This window comes from Capsicum annuum, chromosome 7, assembly GCF_002878395.1.
Source record: "Capsicum annuum cultivar UCD-10X-F1 chromosome 7, UCD10Xv1.1, whole genome shotgun sequence".
Lineage (NCBI taxonomy): Eukaryota > Viridiplantae > Streptophyta > Magnoliopsida > Solanales > Solanaceae > Capsicum > Capsicum annuum.
The window spans coordinates 113,576,515-113,585,205 of record NC_061117.1 but is presented as its reverse complement, the minus strand read 5'-3'; the positions used below and the strand labels follow the sequence as shown (position 1 = coordinate 113,585,205).

The 8,691-nt window shown below is 34.4% G+C and overlaps 1 pseudogene; it reads left to right on the top strand.

The window, feature by feature from the left end:
• The first annotated feature begins 5,104 nt into the window (after positions 1 to 5,104).
• On the top strand, positions 5,105 to 6,460 carry LOC107856266 (annotated as a pseudogene).
• The last annotated feature ends 2,231 nt before the right edge of the window (positions 6,461 to 8,691 follow it).

The window sequence follows — 8,691 nt, the reverse complement described above, 5'->3', positions numbered from 1 at the left end:
CGAAAGAGAAATAGACTTCGAAATAGATTTCCTTCCAAATACCCAGCTTATCTCTATTCCACCTTATAGAATGGCTCTAATTGATCTTAAGGAATTAAAAGAGAAGTTGAAAGACGTCTTTGATAAAGGTTTCATCGGGCCTAGCGTTTCCCCATAGGGTGCCCCAGTTCTATTTGTGTGCAAGAAATATGGTTCCGTCAGAATGTACATAGACTACCATCAGTTCAACAAAGTCACAATCAAGAATAAGTATCCTCTCCCCAGGATTGATGACTTATTCGACCAACTTTAGGGTGTAAGTTATTTCTCTAAGATAGACCTCAGATCTGGTTGTCATCAGCTTAGTGCCAGAGAATGTGACATTCCAAAGACAACTTTCAGAACTCGATATGATCACTTTGAATTCATAGTCATGTCTTTTGGACTAACAATGCCCCTACAGATTTTATGGACTTGATGAACGGGATGTTCAAGCAGTACTTAGACATGTTTGTCATAGTCTTCATTGATGACATCCTTGTCTATTCCCATAGTGAGAATGATTATACAAGGCATTTGAAGGTTGTGTTCCAGACCCTTAGAGATCATCAGTTATTTGGTAATTTCAGTAAGTGTGAATTTTAGTTGAGGTCGGTAGCTTTCCTTGGTCACATCATATTTGGTAATGACATTTGAGTTGATTCTCAAAAGACCAAAACAATAAGAAATTGGCCTATACCTATCTCTCCATCAGATATCATGAGTTTCTTAGGTTTAGCTGGCTATTATAGATGGGTTGTTGATGCGTTTTCATCTATTACTTCTCCTATTTCTTGACTAACCCATAAAAAAGTCAAATTTCAGTGATTAGATTCCTGTGAGAAGAGTTTTTAGGAGTTGAAAACTCAACTCACTTCTTCTCCAGTCTTGACTTTTCCAGATGGCATAGAACGGTTATCGCCTTTTGACTTCGACTATGTGAAGTTGAAGATACTTGTACTCCTTGACCATACTATTAGATACACCAAATATGAACTTACTCATCCTGGACCTTGAGTCAGCCACTATAGTAGGAGCATACCTCGCCAACTGAGTGAACTTGAGCGAGTACTCCTTCACACTCATGCAACTCTGATTCAAGTTAATAAACTCCTAAACCTTAGCTTTCCTTAACTCTAGTGGGAAGAACTTGTCCAAGAAATTTATGGCAAACTCCTTCTACTCAATAGGCCCTACATAGACACCTTTGTCTTCCTTTCACTACTTGAACTAGGTGTGAGCTACTCCCTGTAACGGATCCGCAGCTAAGCCTGCACTTTCACCAGAAGTGATACCCATGATATCTGTCACTTTCTGCACAATATCCATAAACTTCTACGGATCCTCCTCAGACTTGGATCTAGAAAACAAAGGGGGATTCATCCGAGTGAAATCTTGGATTCTAGATACAACTATATTCAACAATGAATTAGCTGGAGAAAAAGCCTATTGCTTATTCTGGGAAGCTACCAGTGAAAGTGGCCCTGAACTCAACATGACAAATGTGGTTATTCAGGGGATCTTTCTGAACAAACGGTGCGGGCTAATACCCATTCTTTCTTTTGCCATTCTTTCTGGGAGGCATTGTTTGTAAATGTTATGAAGGATGAGTTAGAAAAGAAGGAATTCAATAGATCTCATGCTTTTTCAGACAATATAAATACGAAAAGAAAGGAAATTTTCCTAAAATGTCTCAAAGCCTCTTGCCTATAAGTGTGGCGTGCTTCACATCCATGTACCAGACTCTACTCAATGCAGCTTTTAGACTCCCTAGGATACTTTAAAAACTTAGGATCTAATACCAAGCTTTGTCATTACCAAGGTTACCCCATGGTCGAGACACGGTGCTTTGGCCACAAGTGACCCCAAGATAACCCATATACTGGTACCTTCTAAGAGCACTAAATAAAATGGATACTAAAATAACATCTGCGGAAGATGAAGTGATGAAATATGATCCAAAAATGGAATACTAATCTGAATATAAAAATATGTCTAAAAGATAACTGATAATATCTGAAAGATAAACTGATTGTCTAAACATATAGTCTGAACATTTGAAAGCCTCTAACATAAGGAGTAAATGGGATAGGCCCCAAATAACTTCGACTGACTGACATAAAAATAACTGTTGGAAATGACTAAATTAAAAATATCATTCCCGATGAAAGAGGACTCATTACTGCTTCTACTGGGAGAATGCTAATCTGTCTAAGAATGCCCAGTTAACTGTACGTCTGAACCTATGTTGTAAGGAAACATAGCACAGAGAAAGGTATGCAATTAGTACTTCAAATGTACTGGTACATGAGGCAAGGACTACTGAAATACATATGAAATCTGAGCATAGATGCATGAATATGTAAAATTGAGAATGCAAGACCAAGTATAGTATATACTAACATGATTTGTATAACTAAATAATTATAATCTAAATAAATGAAATAATCTATAAAACTGACTGAATAATTACTGAAATTTGTCTACTTAGTCAAGCAAACCTAAACTGAGATAAACTAGGTATTGATTGAAACTGTTCAAGCTATCATGTGATCGATATAAACCATGTGAGATATCATGGAGTCCAACGTCTGACCCATGTTGAGGACGGCTATTCTATCCTTAACATCGAAGTAGAACCTGAACTGGAGTGATCACTAAAATGAGCCCGTGTTAGGCAAGGGGAAACACACTCTAGCAAGGCCCTTAAACCTATAGTGGCATGTAATTTTTACGAAATAGGATGCGTTGAACCCATACTTCCCTCTCAATGCTAAATCCTACTCCTAACTAAAAGACACTAAAATACTAACTAATGCATACACTAATAACTGATTTGCTCACATAAGGTATTTTAAAACTGACAGTGCATGCCTAATATGAAGAAATCATGAACATGTAAAATTGATAATTTGACATGAAATAATATTGGGTATAACAATAAAATCATGAATGGACTGACTAATTACTTGAAAATTCTGAAACATAAGTAAACATATAGGTATTAAGTGTTCATAATCCTACCAGCACTGAAATAAAGTCATAATTCAAAGACCTAAACATGACATATTTAAATAATCTGATAAATTTGATAAATGTAAACATGGGAATAAGTTAACCTTGGGAAAATTTCATGTTCACACAATTTAAAGCATAATTTGAGAATTTGACATAGTATTGACTGAACATGACATGGGGTTTTGGAACTTCAAGCATGTAAGAGCATGATTTTGATGGAGTAAAACTATTAACATTGCTTGAATGTAAAAATAATGAGAAAAAATGGATGAATTTCATAGATTTATATTAAACTTGATCATAACTAAAGTAAAATTCATACTTGAACCAAAAAGAGGATTTTTGGGCTCAATGGATGAAAGCAACCCATTGATGAATACCCCACATACCTAAAGAGAAGCTTTGGGGAAATCCTGGAAATTGATATTGTTCTTGAGAAATCCTAATTGCTTGAGGAAGAAGAGAAAACTATCCCTCTTAACTCTCTTTGGTAAAATTATGGGATTATAGGTACATTATGGGTTGACTACCACTTTCCACCTAACTACTTATCATGATTGATTACGAGTCATAGGATAGAGTCATGGTTAGAATCTAAGGCCTCGGATCACAGACTGGTCAGGTTACGGGTTCATGCAAAGACTCTAAGGTTTGGTTACAAGTCGTATACTGGACTTGTAACCACTGGAGAGGGTTCTTGTCCCCACAGACTGATGTGACTATGAGTCCCTCCATATGACTCGTAGGAACTAATTATGAGTCGTGTTAAGGTATCGTAGTGACTAGGAGATTCACTGGAGTGGTTACGACTCAATCATGATGACTCGTCATGAGTGGTAATGATTCATTACCTTAAGTCGTGGCCATGGCAGTCTTTCCAGGCTCTCAAGTAAGAATTTCCACTACTTTTTTCCATGGCTTCGGACTGAGATGAGGTTTGATGCATTGAAAAGCTAACCTCATGGGCTATTTCTTAGGAGGTTTAAAACATGAAAACTCGAGGTGTTACAATAATCCACCTAAGATCATATAGCACTTATAAATACAACTCTAACTCGATTATTTCCTAATAATTATTGTACCTCACAAGCCACATTAATTGGTTGACCAAGACTATCTAGATCTTGAACTACCATAGAGTTATAAATATTCTACATCTTGCCCCGGAGGAAAGGCTACATCTTGCACCGAACTGATGATTTGGACGACATGTCCCAGGTTTTTTTTAGCATGGAAATCCCAAAATCTAAAGTAGTAGGATTGATTCTCATAATAAGAAAATAAATATGTCAAAATATTTTTTTCAAAAATTATCAAATTCAAAGTAAATGTCTGCTAGCATGTTAATCGATTAATTCAATAAAATGGAAATTAGAACTCAATTTCCTTGGCACCATACAATTGAGCCAATTTAATTGTTTACTTATTTAATAAGGCTGAGTTAATTTTCAATCTTACCCAACCTATTTTAATTTAAAAATCTCAAGTGGATAAATCAGAATTTTGAGAAAGTCTTTTATTTGTCTATCATTATAGACATTTCCATCCATATTATCTATTCTATGGAATTTGAAACTGAACTTTTGTTTTATATTTCTATTATGATTCATTATTTAGATCTAATAGGCTCCTCTTCTTATTTTTCTTATTTATTTTTACTAAATTTCAATATATTGATTTACGTCTAGCCTATTCTTTTCTTTACATTTTTTTCTTTTTTATACCTTTCATAGCAAAATTCCATATATTTTCACATTTAGGATTTACATATACAATGTATACCACTATCAAGGGGGAAGTTCTTATTATTCAGGTTAGTTAAGAATTTTCATTTCAAAAAAAGGTAAAAAAAAAATAAAAATTGGGTTGCGCTATATATATATATATGAAAGAGTATACAATAATGATGTATTTGAAAAATCAAATACCATGGTCTAATAATCAACCATTCTGATTAATTGATAATATTAGTATTAGTTGAAAATTTTTTGAAAGATTCATGTAAAACAATTTTACTAACGCAAAATTTGTGTCGGGTAGACCTTGTTGTTGTGAGAATTCTTAATTCATGAGATATAGGGAGGGATTTACATCACAACAAACAGATACCAAAGCAAGTGTCAAATTCAAAGCTGGTGTTAAAGAGTATAAATTAATTTATTATACTCCTGAGTACCAAACCAAGGATACTAATATGCTGGCAGCATTCCGAGTAACTCCCCAACCTGGAGTTCCACCTGAAGAAGTCGCGGCTGCGGTAGCTGCCGAATCTTCTACTAGTATATGGACAACTGTATAGACTGATGGACTTACCATTATTGATTGTTATGAAGGGCGGTGAAACCGCATCGAGTGTTTTTTTGTATACTTCTTATTTAGCTTACCCTTTAGACCTTTTTGAAGATGGTTCCGTTACCAACATGTTTACTTTTATTGTAGGTAATGTATTTGGGTTCAAAGCTCTTCACGCTCTATGTCTGTAAGATCTGCGAATTCCTCTTCCTTATGTTAAAACTTTCCAAGGTCTACCTCATAGAATTCAAGTTAAAAGAGATAAATTAAATAAGTATGATCATCCCCTATTAGGATGTATTATTAAATCTAAATTGGGTTATCTACTAAAGACTACGGTAGAGCTATTTATGAATGTCTTCGCAGTGGACTTGATTTTATCAAAGATGATGAGAACATGAAATTATGACCATTTATACATTGGATAGATCATTTCTTATTTTGTTCGGAAGAACTTTATAAAGCAAAGACTAAATGGGTGAAATCAAAGGGCATTACTTGAATGTTTAGGTACATATGAAGAAATGATAAAAAGAGTTATATTTTCTAAAGAATTAGGCATTCCAATTGTAAGGCATGACTACTTAACGGGGGGATTTACCACAAATAATAGTTTGGATCATTACTGCTGAGATAATGGTCTACTTCTTTACATCTACCGTGCAATACATGTGGTTATTGATAAACAGAAGAATCATTGTATCCACTTTTGGGTATTAGCAAAAGCGTTATGTATATGTGATGGAGATCATATTCACTCTGGTACCATGTAACTTTGTGCTTTATTGATTTATTGCATGATGATTTTTGTTGAAAAAGATCAAAATCATGATATTTATTTCACACAAGATTGGATCTCTTTTCTACCCATAGCCTCAGGAGGTATTCATGTTTGACATATTTCTACTCTGACTAAGATCTTTGGGGATGTTCTGTACTATAGTTTGATAAAGAAACTTTAAGACATCCTTAGGAAAATGCGCCAGGTGCCACAACTAATTGAGTAGCTCTATAAGCATGTGTAAAACCTCGTAATGAAGGATGCGTTCTTGCTTGAAAAGGTAATGAGATTATTCACAAGGCTTCCAAATAAAGCCCAAAACTAGTTATTATTTATGAGGTATGGAAATAGATCATATTTAATTATTAGTAGTGGACATTTTGGATAAGCAAAAATAGTAGACATTAGAAGATAAATTAGCAATAAATAAGGAAGGATAAGGAGAAAGAACTCAAGTCATTATCCTTCATACTCCTAATTAAATTGCAATTAAACTCGCCCCAATCTTTAACTAAAAAAATTCAGTCGAATACAACAAAAATTCTATTGCATATATTTTGACTAAGTATATACTTACCAAGATATACAAGATTTGAAATACAAAATCTAGACAAATAAATAAAAATCTAAGACTAAAATATTTCTATTGTTGTCTTGGATCCACAATAAATCCTATGGATTCTTAGAATTCGGATATTTTTCTATCTTGTAGTTTTCCTGAATCAAGCCAAGAAGCACAACTCTTTCTACTCATCCTGTATATTATCTTTTTTGTTTCGTTCCGTGTTGAAATGGAACCTTAATTTATTATATTATTTTATTAGATTTTAGATTAGTTAGTGATTACATATTAATATCAAATGATATTTTAAGAAATTCTTCTTGATTTCTTTATAGAAGTATAGGAGAGGACAAATCTCCCTTTTTGTATGCGAATTGACACGACATAGGAGAAGTCGCCCTATATCAAAAATTATATCATTATATTTATATTTTTTTTTAATAATGAAAGGGGTCTTAGGATGGGATTGTATTTCCAAAACAAGCTGCTAGATATGGTCTACAATGGATAAATGATCAAAGATGGAAGCAACGCAAAAAGGAGATAGTTGCTACAATTTGTGGAGCTATAGTATACAACACTTGGCAGGTAAGGGATTGGAAAATTTTCAAGAAAATAAATGTGAATAGGGAGTTTATAGTTACACAAATTCAAAAGGAATTGAAGGAAAGAGTAAAAATGACTACCAATTCAAAAAAAGCTAGGAAATATGAGAGTTTACTTCAACAAAGACTTCAATTTAAATTTGATTACTGAGACTCTATTCCTTTTTTTGTAGTTCTGAGCTAGATGGCATCCCCGACCTTTCTATAAACATCATGGGCTATGTGGATCCAACTTTAACTTATCGGTCAAGCTTCCAAACCAAGTTTACCACAAAGATTGGAGTTTTTGAATTCAAGTACAATCTCAGCAATTGTTCACTAAAAACTATAATACAATCTCGACAATTGTTGAATTTTTATTGGTTTATGATAATATATTCATAGTTTATTATTGAAAAAAAGATATAACCTCTAGATGTATGTTACTTTCGTTGAGTTAGAATATTTATGAATTTATTAAACTACGTAAATATATAACATTTGTTGAAGAAGAAGAGATCCTAAAGGACAAGTTACATGTTTGATCGATCAACCAAACTAATAGTATTTTCTAGTTAAATTTAAAAATGAATATACATTATTTTGTATAAAATTTATATATTTTATGTATATAATTTATCTTGTTATATATTTGAAATTCATGTGACATAGGGTGAAGGGTGGTTGCGATTGGGTATTGGGGGTAGTCTATGATCCTGATTGGACTTGAGATGCTCGACACCACTAGGCCCTGGTTTGGGTTGAGTCAAATTAGTATCAGAGACCTAGGTTCATGTTCAATTGGGTGTCTGACAAAGTCGTGTCGAGTAGAGTCTATTTTAGGGGTGTGCAGCACGCCACACTCATAAGGGAGAGGCTACGAGGCATTTAGGAATATTTCTCTTTCTTGTGTTTTGTTTTCAAGTTGTAGATTCTAAGATCCTAAAATTTTCTCTCATACCTATTTGTTTGCTTTTCAGATCATGCCTCCTAGATGATCTGAAGTTTAAGAAAACTTTTTTGTCCCACCCGAGGACAATGTTGATGGGACCTATCCACCTATGGGTCCAGACCTGGTCTAGGGGTCTAGTTCCTGATTGTCCTCTTAGAGTTCCACCGATTCCCTTCAGTCCTTCTCAAGCTCCTCAGGCTGAGGTGACGAACACTGAGTTTTATCAGTCTATCCATATGTTGGTGCAGTTGGTAGATTCTCAACTGGGAGCGGTACTTCTGTTACTTCATTTTCTGAGGCTACAAGGGCTGGCTAGTTTATGAGGTTGAACTCTCCTATGTTCACTGGTGTTAAGGTTGAGGAGGATCTTTACCGAAATAGAGAAGATCTTTCGCGTTATGCATGCTACTAACATAGATGGTATGGAATTTCCTGCCTACCAACTGAAAGATGTAGCATACCAATGGTATGAGGAATAAGAGCA